This window comes from Protopterus annectens, chromosome 7.part0, assembly GCF_019279795.1.
Source record: "Protopterus annectens isolate FY-2018-M chromosome 7.part0, PAN1.0, whole genome shotgun sequence".
Taxonomy (NCBI): Eukaryota; Metazoa; Chordata; order Ceratodontiformes; family Protopteridae; genus Protopterus; species Protopterus annectens.
The window spans coordinates 541415440-541431539 of record NC_056739.1 but is presented as its reverse complement, the minus strand read 5'-3'; positions in this window follow the sequence as shown (position 1 = coordinate 541431539).

Sequence of the window (16100 nt, the reverse complement as noted above, 5' to 3'; positions counted from 1 at the left end):
TAAAGCTGACTGGAATCATATTTTTTTATGATTGTATTAAAATTAAGCCATACTGGAATGGAGTCAATAATTTCTTACAGGCCTTAGTCAGAGAGTCATTTATTTATCTAAAGCTTTGATTCTGTTGAATGTAAATGAAGGTCCTCATTTTAATAGAAATAAAATATGCATTTATTACGGACAATACATGCAATTTCTAGGAAATGCATAACCAGGAGATAGAATTCAAATACATCACCAACTATGGAAGACTTTTTCCCTCTACTGAAGAGTTTGGTTTTGATGGAAATCAAAATTAAAGAACTAAGAATTTATCCTGAGCCATTGGTGAATAATCCATGAAAAAAGTTTTATCATTGAAGGATACTTTGCAACTATAAACAGATATACTCTGATAACTTGATATTGTTACATCTCTACAGAATTGAGAACATGGAATACTATTATTAATGTCAGGCTCATATGTTCATAGGTTCATAGGTGTTTACTAGGCTAATGACCACAGAGGCCTTTTTAAGCCTAGCCATGCATCCCAAATCTCTGACAAGTCCTGATACCCTTGATAAGTGTAAGCATGGGCCTGGGAGATGAACCATTTACAGGTTACCTGTTTGCATCAGAGACATAGGTGCCAAACCAGAGATAAATTTTCATTTCCCATCTGAGGGATTCCATTTGAGGCTGACTGTAAATATTGTATATAGTTGTTTAAAATGTTATATATAAAATACTATGGAAATTTCATAAAATTATTTAAAAATAAAAACTATATGAGAGTTAAAAAAAAAAAAAGATCAAGAACATTAACACCTATGTTAGGTATGGGGATAATTTGGTCAAGCGTATTGACTTTTACAAAGTCCAAAAATCTCTGGCCATGTTTGATGTTGGTAGTAAATGTTTGTCATTTTATGTATGGACAGTCAAAGTCAAACATCAGAAAAGTATTTGGTTCATCTGTTAACTGTTCTAGCTGGTTAAGGTATTATGCATGTTTTTAAGGGGTCATATACTGGTATCCATATTTGGCTTTAGTATGATAATTAATTTTATTAAGTGTAACTAGAATTTTATCTAGCTCCAGATTTCAATCATGAGGAATTTGGTGATAGACAATGGGGTTAAGAGCAAATACAGATACCACCCCCCAGCTGTCAGTGAATTTAAATGCATGATGGGTTTTTTACCTTGGAAAGCATGGAGTGCTGTAACTACAATGGAACCAGGTTTCTGTAATTACACAAATGCTAATATCCTCAAGGCTAAGAAATGCCTCAAGTTCAGAGATTTTGTTGCTTAGGCTTCTGGTACTCAGTAATGCTATGTTAACATTATACAGATTGGTAATTGCTAAATTGGGATGTCCATCAGATTAAGTCTGCCAAAAAAGGCACAATGGCAGTAGCAGACGTTTGACAAAATATGCAAAAAAAAAAAAAAAAAAAAAAAGAAAAGAACCTAAGGGGTGAAAGATAAAAGCCATCTGCGACAAAGCAGGTGAGTCAATCTCAGGCAGAGAAATGCTGGATCCCACTGGAATGACACCAGTTTATTAGACAGTTACTGAAGCAGATTATTTTTTTCTTGAATTTTGGCCTCATTCTTGGTGATGATAGAGTGCTGCTCAATGCCAAAGCCTCAACTCTTTGATGACATGAGCGCCAATTCAGATCAAATACTTCTCATCTTCCTCAGTACAGTTATACTAATTAAAAAGAAAAGCTACATATTATGCTCTTACTTCAAAGTGTCTTGTCAAACATATGAATTAACTGCCTGAATGCATTTCAAGAATACCTGACATGAAAATGTCAAGGTGTAAAAACTGATGACAAGAGCAACCAATTACGAATTATTTTAGGCTTAAATATTTAGATCAGGTGTCACAATATTTTATTATTATTTTAACAATGGAAAATTAATTTCTAGAAACCTGCAACACAAATTGCAAGGGAGAAGATGGACCAGACAGAGAAACTTCAGTGAGCAACAAGTAGGATCATACTGATAAGTGTGAACGCTTATATTTTCCTCATAGGAATCTGCCAGTGTTACTAATCTGAGTGAAAAGAATATAAAACTACATGCAACATATATGGAAGAAACTGCCAGAAAGAGATCAGAAATATAGAAGCAAAAAGAAAGGAAATGTCACTACGAATTACAGGACTTTGTCAAAGTTTATATCAAAACCGTAATCACTACCAGATCAAGAGAAGACCACCTGGCATCAAAATTAATAAACTATTTCACAGCACTTTAAATTTCTGAGACTATAGAGATAAATCTGTAATTGTCCACATGGATTTTTGTGTACATAACAGTCAGGTATTGAGTGTACTTATGTGGTACTGCAAGGAATATTTACAAGGAACTTCCATCCATAAACAAGCAAGCTTTACAAAGTGTTTAAGTTTAAAAGGGCCACATGTAAGCCAAATGATACCTAAAATTATCACTATGGAATTCTACAGTCCTTGTAAAGAACTGTCATTTTACAGACATTGTCTCAGAAATCAAAATATATATTATCCAGAAATGATATTCAGGAAATGTGAGTAGAAAGATACTGTCTGGTAAAATGTCACATTAAAAGAATTGTTTTCCTGTTATTTTCATGGAACTTCAGCAGGCAGTGCAAAAGCATTCATTGGCAAAGTTAAAACAGTCAACAGTGTACAAGATAACAAGCACAGGAAAGTATAGTAGCAGATCAAAAATAGAAGAGTATAAACCACAGGAAAGTATCACTGTTCAGAAGTCATGGGGCTAACTACCCACAAATAACTTAGTTTGCAAAGGTTAAAACATATATGAAGTGAAAAATGTAAATTACCTCCAAGGCAGAACAAGCACTTTATGATAAAGCAGAGGTTACAGTGGAAAGATACCAAGAGATACACTTTCAAAATAAAAATAATAACAGAATGACAGAATAGTCAAAGTCAATAGTGATAATGAACATTTAAACATTGCACATGTATACAAGTATGCATGAGCAAGAATAAACTAGAAATAAATGGTCATGTTGAGGGTGGCGCAGTTGTTGGTGCTGTCACTTCACAGCAAGAGGTTCCCCAGTTTGATTTTCACATTGGGTGCCTTCTACATGGAGTCTCATTTTGCCCCCCTGTGTTCATATGGGTTTCCTTTGGGTGTTCTGGTTTCCTCCCACATTCTAAAGACATGCAGTAGGTGGAATGGATATGTCAAATTGGCCATAGGTGTTAGTGTGTGGTGTGGAAGAACTATTGTGGTGGGGCTAGTAGTAGTTCTTCCACACCACACACACTAACATCTATGGCCAACTTGACATAGGTGTTAGTGTGTGGTGTAGAAGAACTACTGCAGCAGGGCTAGCCACCTGGTGGTGTAAAGCTGAGATCTAGATGATTGTCACTGAAGAAGTGACACTCTGACCATGTGCACAAAAACAGGAAAATGGGATGGATTAGAGTCATACAAATAGAGTAATACTTATAGGTTCACAGGACAATACTAGGCTATGGGCCTGGGGGCCCTTATAAGCCTAGCCAAGAATTTCACCCATGTTCCCACAAAGTCAGCACCTGTTTTCCCTGTCAAGCAGGGGCACAGGTGAGATCCCAGGGGTATATTTTCTGTTTTCCACCCAGTCATCCAGGTTCCTCTTAAAGAGGACTAGTGAAGTACTCTGCTTGACATGGAGAGGAAATCTATTCCACAGATGGGGCACAAATTTATCCTGCCAACAAGTTCTATTAATGTCATAGACCAGGTTGAGACCTTGTGTGCGGGTCTGTGAGTAGAGTTTGACTTAGGGATATGCAGCAACTCCATCAAGGCTGAGTCTGAGACAGCCTTGTATGCCAGACACAGGTTACCTCTGAGCACTCTGTGTGAGACTGAGTAGATGGACAGGGCTTTTAGCCTAACTGTATAGGGTAGGTGTTTGAGACCCTGGATTTTCCTGGTCAGGAACCTCTGTGGTCTCTCCAGTTGCTACATGCGCTTGGCAAGGTACATGCCAAAGGGTGCATTGTACTCAAAAATGGGTCTGATAAGGGAGGAGTACAGGGATGTTATGACCTCCTTGTTCCTGGATGAAATACCCTTACTTATGAGGTGGGCCATGTAGAAAGCCTTCTGTATAATGGAGGCAACTTGGTTGTCAAAAGTCAGGTTGGTGCACCACAAATTCCCGAGTGGCCCCCTTAATTTCTGAATTTTCTGGACTTTTTTTGAAACAGTTTACCAATTTAAATTTTTTGAAACACTTTACCACTTTAAATGAATGGCTGATGTCACCCCCTACAGAGGTGTGCGTGATGCCATCAGCTACTGCCTGTTGGACTGAAGGGAACAGGGAATATGAACAGCAATGGTGGGGGAGATGTGTATATAACTTTTGCAGAGTCCGCCCACAATCCAGCCTCCAAGTAAGAACATTCATTGTTCTTCAGCTTATCTCTGGGGTTTTATTATTGGCTGAGCAAGTGTGTACTGGGCCATTTCAGCTGCCCCTGTTCGGCTTGCTACTTTTAAAATCTATTTGGTTGTTTAATTTATCTGTTGGCCGTTCCATTCAGTAATAGCTGGCCGATTTACTGTGTGTGTGTATAGCTGTAAATGAAACTACAAATCTGTTAAGAGTGGCCACAAAGGTGTGTCTATATTTTTGCTGGCTTCTTAGACCTGGAGAGATTCCGGTGGAAGGCATCAAATGTATTTATAACTTAAAACAAGTCCTTTTCGATAACTGCCGTGACAGACGATGGGTGTATAATCATACTCCTCAACTGTCCAGATTTCACAGGTCTAGATTTCTGAGTTTTTTTTTTTTTGTCTGGTTTTCATAAAAATTTTGGTTTTCGGACAAGTCACTGCACTAAAGTCACTAAATAATGACAGACATTTGACTTTCAGTCTTATATCCCTCAGAAAATACAGTCTAAAGCAATACCATATTATAGTAATTTTCTCAATTTTTAATTATTTCTGTTCCTAATTTTGGGCATTTATTCTTCCATTCTTTTATTTCCAGATTTCTTATACTGAGATGCTGAGAGGGTAGGATTATTACTATATTGCGATCTTAACTTTGGATTTTAGGTTGTTTTATTTTTATTTGTTTAGTTTCATAGTTTCAAATGTAATGGTTCTTTGTGCAGGGGAAGTGAAGGTACTAGAAAATAATATTTTCAGAGGCTGTGTTGTGGGTTTCCCTGGACACCCTTATGGCTCAGTCTTTACAAGAGCAAACTTTGTGGGGTCACTCAATGCACAGCAGGCCATTTAGAGTTGTAAGTAGTTTGCTGAATCTGTTTATTAATTAAAATAACTTTCACTTTTTTATGGGAGGTGTTTTATGGAATTGTCAGATAAAGGTCTGTTTGCGCATGGTGACAATGTCAATACATGTATTTTTGCCATACATTCCCTTTCCCACTTAGCCCAGAACAGTTAGGGTTTTTTTAACAAGGAAGGATGGCATTTTAATTAGATGTTTGGTTGTTTAATTTATCTGCTGGCTGATTTACTTTGTGGGTTATTATCGGCTGAGCAAGTGTGTACTGTCTGGGCCATTTCAGCTGCCTCTGCTCGGCTTGCTGCTTGGTTGTTTAATTTATCTGCTGCCTGGCTGTTCTGTTATTTACTGTGTGTGGTAAGAACATGCCTCTGCTCGGCTCACTGTTTAATTTATCTGCTGCTGGCCATTCCATTATTTACTATCAGCTGAGCAAGTGTGTACTGTCTGGGCCATTTCAGCTGCCTCTGCGCAGCTTGCTGTTTTGGGCGATTTATCTGCTGGCCACCGATTTAGATTTATTGTGTGCTTAATTTATTTGCTGGCCGCAATGTGTGTGCATGGTAAGCATAGCTAGTGGTTAGAGCTAGTTAGACTCAGACCCTGTACCTTAGGTACAGATAGCAAGAGCCTAAATCACCTACCCACACCAGCTTTGCTAAGACTGTTCAAGCAATGTTTAAAATATGTCTCTCCCCCCAATATATTCTGACTTTTCTTAAGTTGTGCTGCACAGTTTTGCAGAAGGAAATAAGTTAGTTTAGTGCTGTATAGGTGGCCTGTTTGTGTTAGTAGCACAACAGGTAGCATGCTTGCTTTTGATGCAGAAGGCTGTGAGTTCTACTCCCACAGTATGTATATTGCTGATACTCTACTGCGTTATGCTTTTAATGATGCAGTCCTGAGAATGTTCTCTTTGGCAGAGATACCTAGTAACTATGAACCTGTTATCAGTTTGTTCCTTACTGCAATATTAGTAAGTTACTTTTTTAATGTAATGGACAATTTATCCCTCAAGGGCAACAGGCACTTTAGTTGTAGATGAAACAATGAAATATAAAGCTGTTTGCTAGCAGCAATCTCCATTTGTTACAGAGCTCTTTAATGTGGAATTATTTAGATGACTTTTTCTTCTGCAGAGATTGTGCATATTTACTGATACTGGTGGATTGTAGAAGCTTAAGTAGACTCTTATGATGGAAATGTTCTGAAATGAGCAATTTTGTCATTATTGGTTCATGCAATTTATTTCATTGTTTACTGGAAAAATGTTAAAAACAATAAATTTCAAATGTGCTTTAAGAAGTGTGTTGTATTATACAAGGAATATAAAATAATTTAATACAACCAGGAAGGTGTATCAAAGAAAACATAAATGTTTGGTGTGCAAGGGGCCTATGATTTGAAAACAGCCCAAAGGTAATCTTTCTCTGCCACTGGTCAGATGGATTTACTTTGAATGTGGGTTTCAATGCTGTTTCAACAAATGTGAGTTTCAAGGGCAGAGAAGCTTTAATGCTAAGTCTGTTTTCACTGTGAGACTGTGTTGCTTTGTTTAGCAGATATCTGACTATCAGTGTTTGTGCTATGAATAATCATTGTAAAAGTAAAGCAGACACTGTGCACATTATAGTGTTTATGGTAAATGGAGCAAGATAGCCAAGTAATGGGACATTGGAATGGCTGCAGAAGGGAGGGATTTGTATGAGGGGGCCCCGTTTGACCATGATTTTGTGAGGGGGGAAGGGCAGCAAACTCAGACACCCCTGGGTGGGACAAACTCTAGTTATGCCACTGATTCAGTAGGCCATGGAGAATGACTTTTGGAGGTCCTAGGAAACTATAATATTCTTTTGCTAAGATTAAAATACTGCTTGCTATTAAATGCCTTACGTTTACCACAAAAATCCCACATATTGCAAGTCACCAAAAACAAAACCCTAAGGTTTGTTGTCGTCTCCCTTCCCAATCAGCATCATTGCTACACATTTAAAAAAAATGGCTACCATTTACTATATGGTTTGGGCCCATATTTGGTTGTCTGTTCTTCGGTTTGTGTTTGAAAGTTGGTATCCCACAATTCCATTGAAGTGGGTCGGGTCACACAATTATGTATGCAAATTTTATGTTAATCGGCGTACAGATTTGTACCTATTTTTCATGGGCCTTTGTCCAGATTTTTGATGTTTCCAGGTTGAGAGGCATGTTCAACAAACATACTTCCTTACTAGCATATGGGAAGATTCCCAAAGCTTAACCAGCCTGGAAGGAGGAAACATAAAGGTCAAGAAGCAACTAATGAACATTCCTAGTGAAGCCTGCTCTGATTTAAAAAAAAGTGATCCTTCACCTTATATTCTTTCTTTTGTTTTTTGGCACAATGAGTTGTTGCCTGATTTTTATCTACTTTTGGTTTGATTTACATTTCCTCTTGACACCGATATGCTTCTGATAAACTAAGCAGGGAAGTCATCTTTGACTTGTTCTTCTCATATTTTAAAACTTTCTCTATATTTTCCTATTGTGAGTTCAGCAAATACGCATGCAGTCCTATGATTGCAGATCTTTACATATAATCAGTTTCAAGGAGGCCCACACCTCCTTTAGAATGAGGAGTATATAATTTTGGTATACACTGTTCTTTATGAGTCATTTGATAAGAATTTAGCATTTTTCATGTATTCCTGTCCAAATGATCCAGTAACTTTTGGGGCCAGTCAATCACCCCAAATCTGTAAGAAAAGAACAGGAAGTGCACATTGGTTTATAGTTTGGAGTTTATTCCTAGATGTCAGAGATGTTTTCAGTATTAATTTTAGTCTTCTAAAATATTATTTACTTTATTCACAGTTATTTATGTTTTATTGTTGATTCTTCATCAGTTCCAAAATATTTATCCACTCCCTCTTGCTCAAGTTCTTTTATATCACATTCCTAAGACTAATATTTTTTGGTGCTGCAGCTTTCCTGCTTTAAAGGTTGCTTTTGCACATTTATCAAGACCAAATGATATTTTATGTCATCTGAGAAAGTTTTGACCACTTGCAGTTGTTTTTTTCAGTTCCTCATCTGTTGAGCTATACAGTTTTAAATCATCCACAAAAAGAAGATGAGAAGTCTTTACACACTCTTGTTTTGTGGAAAGCAAATTTAATCCATGACTTAATCTATTAAGTAGGCATCTTAATGGTTTAAGGGCAAGACAAAAGAACAGTGGTTGCAAAGAGTCACCTTGGAATATCCCCCTTTGAATTTTTATCCCTGGGATAATAATTTGTCCTTTGTTATGGTTTAGCAGCAAAGTGGTTTACCCCTATTTCATGGTCACTGCAATGTAACTGATTGATGTAGGCTATATCTTATATAGCTATAAGCACTCCTTTATCCCTTAAAGTGGGATGGTGTTAAATACTTTTTTGTAATCTATACATGCCATATTTAGATTCTCCCCCTTTTTACAGTTCTCCATTATGACTTTATTTAACAACAAGTGATTCTTTGTTCCATATCACTTTCTTTTGTTACCCTTTTGCTCTTTTTGCCATCTTTGAGTTTTCTTCTAAATGACTATAAACTCTGTCAGCATCAGTTCCAGTGTACATCATTAGAAGGCAAGCTATTGGTCTGTAGTTTTTAGGATATCTTGCAGGTTCACTTTTAAGGGGAGTATTCCCCCGGATTTACTATTCTTCCATGCAGGACTAGCTTAGTCCTGCACAGAAGTGGTTGTTTAGGAGCAGGACGGCAGATGCCATGCATATTAATGAAGGCATGCTGCCTGAGCTCCTAATCTTACATTGGGCATCTAAGAGTGCAGGGGGCATGTCTGAGAGCAGAGCTCTCAGAATATACACGCCCCAGCAATGAAGAACTGCAGAAAGGTCAAACGAATGAGTGAGACTGCTCATAGTTGTCCGCATATCTCCAGCAACATCCCCCACATGTACAACAGCAATAGTAAATACAAATCAAATAAACAAACCTTTTTTTTTTATTAAGAATCCGATTAAAGCTAACCGTAGGTGCGCAGGTGTGCCCATCACTTAGCTATGGTTAATGCAGCTGAAATGGCTGAAGAGGATAACAAGGAAGATATATGCATATGAAATAGTATAGCAATAGTGTAGTGGGCAGAGCATTCACCATACCAGCAGAATTCCCAGTTCAAATCCCACTGCAGCACATTCCATTTTCCATGGCAAATCACATTGTGATCATTATTTTAGTTGCTTAACCCACTAAATAACATATATTTGTGAACTGGAGCACGACATTAAATGCACATGTGAGGTATCCGTGTCATAATATTGCAAAGTCCCCAGATAAGCACATGTGCCCCATACAGTATATGTACACAGGAATCATGGATACAAATGGAAGGTAAAATGTGTAATGAATGACAACTCCATACAACTTCCAAATCTCCCACCTTCCCAAGAACCATTACATATGACTGTCTAAATCTATGCAATTGTAAGCAGGAGTAAGCACTAGTAAGCAAGTGTAAGCACCAATAAGCAGTAGTAAGCAAATTTAAGCACTAGTAAGCGAGTTTAAGCCCATTTGCGTGGGGTAAGCAATGCACACACAGGTTAAGCAATTTTGAAGATAACTCTCTGTAAGCATATTTAACCAGAGGTTAGCATTGCTTACCCTTGCACAAACCCACTTACAACCGCTCAAAAGTGTCTTAATCACTCTGTATCCAGTGGCCCTTGTACTTCCTAGCAACAAAATAAACAGCCTTATAGGTCTTGAACCAAGGACCCTATACACTACCGTCACAGTAGTTAACCAGCAAGCCATCACAACAGTACAGAAGAATGAGGTATCAGTAAACAAGTCCTCACTATAGAAAAATCAAACTGAACCTGTGAAAGGAATCACTATACAGTCATATGTTCTATAACCCACTACATAGCATAAATATGTGAACTGAAGTACAGCAGTAAGCCCATATTTGAGGTGTAATTGTAATAGAGTGTTGAAGTCCCCAATAAAACACAAGTACACCATACAGTGTACGTACACATGAATCATGGATGCCAGGCATATATATAAGATGTAATGAATAAGAAATCAATGCCAAAAAGAAAATATAATGCAAAGTCTAATGTAAGCAACACTAAGCATTGCACAGGCCAGCTTAGGAGGTGTAAGCAGTGTGTAGGCCAACTAACTCAATGTGCCCAGTGTTATATCCCTTTAAACAATGCAGACCTTAGATAAACAGGTTTGCCCATAGCCTAGCCTTTTTCAAAACCAATCAATCATGGAAAAGTGCAGGAAATCGGCCCTACTTAAACCCAACAGGTATGAATACATCTCATAACTGGTTGTAGCTTCTCCTTGCGGGCACTGTGTCAGAAAGGGGAGAAGGTGTGCGCTTCCGGGTGCAGCGCTGGTGAATCCAGGAGTCCAGAGTCATGGCAGGGCTCCTTGTCAAAGACCATGAGCAGAGACTGCTGCAGGGCCAGTACCAGGGTTCCCAATACAAGGCAGAAGCCTGGGACAATCTTGCTTGTGACGTCACCAGTGCCACTGGCATACCTTAAACTGGTGAGCAGGTCAGACATCACTATGCTGACCTGAAACGGCATAAGGGGGACCTCTTAGAGCAGTGGATCCAAGAAGCTAGAATGGCAGGAGATTTCCCAGCTGTGTGTAAGTATCACTCCACTATGTGTTTAATTATTGCAAGCTCATGTATATCATGGATAGGTATGGCTAAATATTCCTCTTATGTCCTCCACAGCTGCACGTGAGAAGGCCGTGAACCAGGAGGCCCACTGAAGTTGCCTGGAGAGGTTGCAATGCGAGGCAGGTCAGTAATACTCTTGCATGTACTGTCATAGGAAATAAATAAAAAATATTAGTAAATTAATTGCTTGTATAAAACCTGTATTGTGTAAGACAAGTACTGCATACACCGGAGAATATGGCAGGAAGAGTCTCATATAGTTTGCATGTAAATAAAAGCGTAATAGCCTGACAATAAAAGTCTAACTCCTGGACTGCATGTGTATACTCTGGTCTCATATGGTAATGTAGACTTGAAATCACATAATAGTACTTTTGTATTAAGCACTGTTACCCACACTGTGCACAATAAATAGAATGTGTAAGAATGCCTGTATATGACTGGTGCAATCCCTAGAGGCCATTTAGTACAACTGAGAGGCACATAGACAGAAAACAGTGAAAAGGCAGAAAACAAAATCCAAATAGCACATGCAACTGAGAAGTGAACTGCTGTATTTTTAGCACACACAGCCATGGTTCGAATCCTGGCAGTGGTAGTAGTCTACATACCGAATCATACCCCACAACTATACAGATATGTTCAGAATGTCCAGTAAAGTGACCCATATCTGCTGCCTGTCCTCCTGGGAAATCAGTGGGATGATCCCAGATGTATAGGCAGCAAAGAGGAACTATAACCGTTTGACACACATCTATGAGAACAAAGCTAGCACACTAGCAACTTCCCAAAACCCTATGAGAGTAAGAAGCCACGTATGTCCCATTTACACCCCCATGTTGTCAAGCGGTGTCCGGAGTGTGTACAGTAACAGAGTGAGATGTATGTGCATAATAGTAATGTGGAGTCTGGTACTGTGTGTGGCAACATTCAGGTAGTACTAACAAACATTTCTCCCACAGGTCTGTCAGATACCAACACTGTGCCCAGAAATACAAGAATGATACCCCGTACTGGTACTGTTTACTTTGGAATTGTATGGCACTGTGACTAATGAAGTTGCTCCAGATAATAAGGTATTACTCATCACTGTCACCCACACTGTCCTACAAAATATAACTGCTTAGGAAATCCTGTATTGGAGTGTTGTAATACAAGGTCAGAATGCAAAGCCACAGGAGAATTATAAGACAGAAAGCAGATAGGAGATATACAGCAATATCTATATAGCACACACAACTCTGACAGACAGTGTTTACGTTGCAGCAGACACAAGCATGGCCTGAATCCTGGGAGTGGAAGTAGGCTGCATACAGAATCATACCCCACAACTGTACAGATAAGACCAGAATGTCCAGTATATGAGCCCATATCTGCTGCCTGTCCCCCTGGGAAGTCTGTGGGATGATCCCAGATGTCTAGGCAGCAAACAGGGAATACAGCTGATTGTCACACATCTATGAGAACAAACCTGTCATTCTAGCAACTCCCAAAACTGTTATAAGAGTAATAAGCCAAGTATGTCCTATCTACACCCCCATGTTGTCAAGCTGTGACCAGAGTGTGTACAGTAACAGAGTGAGATGTATGTGCATAATACTAATATGTAATCTGGTACTTTGTGTGGCAACATTCTGGTAGTGCTAACAAACATTGCTCCCACAGGTACGTCAGATATGAACAATGTGCCGAGAAAAAAAAAGCTTGATACAGTGTACTGGTACTGTTTACTCTGGTATTGTATGGAAGGAAATGTGAGTGTTGCAGTTGCTCTCAATAATAAGGTATCACTGATCACTGTCACCCACATAACATTATTACATTACGTTACATAATATAACTGTGTAGGAAAGCCTGTATAAGAGTGTGGTAAGTCACTAAAGGTTGAAGAGGGCAATAGTCTCAATATGTCCCGGTTCACCTGCATGTGGTAAAGACATGGCCAGAGTCTGTACAGAAAGAGATGGACAGCTATGTGCACAACATCAACCTGGAATCTGGGAGTATGTGTCAAAACAGTTAGTTTTAACAAACATTTCCTCCACAGGTATTCCAGGTAAGAGGTGTATAGTGTAGGTAAAACCAGTAAATGTATAACGATGATGACAGCCATATTACTGTCCAAACTAAGGCTATAAGGTACTATAGTAATACATGTAAGGTACAGATAACAGCACTGACTAGGAAAGTAATGTTGACTACAGGAATATACTAGTTGCTAATTGACATCTTTCTCTCCCCCCACCATATCTCCAACAATAAACTACATACCCACCTCAACTGGTATGTAATGACTGCACTGTTCTGTTGAGACATATGTCCTATTGGTTGATAATTATTTTAACCTGTTTCCATGCATGTGCTATATTGAAAAACTCCAACATTGGTGGCATGGTGCTATCAATGTACCTGCATGCTGTTGTTATTACCACTGTGGTCACATATATGCATGTGTTCTGTTTGCTATGCGACTGTTCCGTATCTAGTGTCTGGGTTAATGGGAATATCTATGCATGCTGTTATACCAAACCCTGGAATGTGTTGACTATTACTAACCCAAAAATGATGATAAAATTTAAACACTATAGCAAGATTGTCTTGTCTGTTAACCTACCCAATCTACCTCCCAAATATACCTACTATCACTCCCCAACATCCCACTCTCACCTGAAAAAAAAGAAAAAGGTGCAATCTATTCACAAAAAAAAATCTCGCCCCATACATAGCAATCCATTTCGGCACACATGTCCACTAGACTAATTGGCATCACAACATATTATTGTTGTCCTCACCCCTCACTTAGGGGTTTGAGTGTCCAAATCTACCTCCAAAGTCAGTGTATCTGCACAGCTGTTGCTGTAAAAGAAATGGGCAGCTATGGACCTTCCCTACAACCTTCCTGCACATCCCTAGCTATCATCCCTACTGTCTTTCCCTTTTAAAGAAATTAGCGTGGGGGTAAGCAGGAGTAAACACTTTTAAACAGCAGTAAACAGATTTAAGCCTGTTTGCGTGGGGGTAAGCAATGCCTACAAAGGTTAAGCAACTGAGAAGCTAAATCAGTATAAGAAACAGTAACCGGAAGTTAGCAGTGCTTACCTCCATGCATACCCCTGCAAACCCACTTAAAACTGCTTAAACGTGCTTTAATCACTCAGTATCCAATGGCCCTTGTTTGCCCAGCAACAAAATAAACAGCCTTGCAAGGCTCGAACCCAAGACCCTGCACACCATAGCGCTTTACCACTAAGCCATGTCAGACATGCATAACCCTGATGTTTTCACAAACATATCATTCAGCCCAGGCATTCAACCACACATGGAATATATTTCGTCATGTAGATGTATGTGTGTGTGTGTGTGTATATATAGATATAACATTTCTATATATGTAGATATAAATATATATATATATATATATATATATATATATATATATATATACATACATATGCACACATCTATAGATATATATGTCTACATCTATATATATATATATATATATGTATATATATATATTTATATATATATATATATATATATATATATATATATATATATATATATACAGCAATTTATATATGTAAGCAGATATATATATATATATATATATATATATATATATATGTTATATACAGACATACATCTGTAGATAAAAATGGGAACATAACAAAAACATATATGCCCACATGTACCGTTAATGGAGTTGAGAGGCCCCAAACACGTCTGCCCTGCAATACACTACCAGCTGTTGCATATCCCATAACCAGGACTTGACACAACATGGGCACAAGACGTTAACAGTACTCCATCCCACCTGTATGATGTCAGGCTGGTATCAGTAACATATCATGCAGTACAGTCTGGCTCCCATAGGGAATGTACAATGTGGAAGAAATCAACATCCCTGGGATACATATACACAGACATATATATGCACATACAGATACACACACACACACACACACACACACACACACACACACACATATATATATATATATATATATATATATATATATATATATATATATATATATATATATATATATATATATATATATATACATATATATAGATATATGTGTAACTACACATACACACACACAGATATGTATAGGAAGATACATATGTAGAAGGTGAACACAATATGGAACAGCCACTATCTCTACAGTTACCACCTTACCAACTGGACACTGTATGAGCCACCCATACAAATGACAATTGTTGACTGCAACTTATACCCACAGAGAGGTCAAAGGATATAACACCACACACAGGTTTGCATACATGGGAAAGCTTTATTTGTGTACTATTACAGTTGTATATGCCATGTCATATAGCTGTTTAGACACTGACATCCATATAAACAGAGTAATGCAACTGTGAAACAGTTATACTAATACAGTAGTCTGGAAAGGTTTAAATATGCTGCTGTCCAGGCCGTGGCCTTCAAATAGTACAATAGTAAAGACAGACTGGGACACAGGATACCAAACAATCAACAGTAAGTAATGCAGACGTATAAGTCACCAGCCTCTAGCTACACTCTGTACACAATCCATAGGGGGTAAAGACCTCAGCTGACACAATGGGATGTAACTGTTACATAACAAGGCATAACTGACACCATCACAATCACACTGACAAACAGAACAGTCTGTATGGTAGGAGGTAGTAGGCCTGCATTTACCCAAGATGGATTGTATGATAAGGTACATCCAGATACCTTAAGCAGCTTACCTCTGATACCCCCGCATGTTGTAACAGCCTAGGTTAGTTATGGTGCATCCTCCCTCTAGACTCAATAATACAGGACCATATACTACTGTTACATACACTGGTCTCTGGAGTGCATAAGGGCACACATGTATTGTGCAGGTGAAGCCCACACATATATGGCCCCAACCTCACAGTATGTGTGGCGGACACAACAGCAGTGGACTGATGGCAGGAATGGCAACATGACATACTCACAGCCCATTACAGAGCAACACCTGACAGCATGTCATATGTGCAAAGCCTGGTATGTAGGTAGAGGACAGAGGCTGAAAGACAGGCCTATATGTGTAAAACTGCTGTTATACACTAAGCAAGTCACTGGTGTTACAG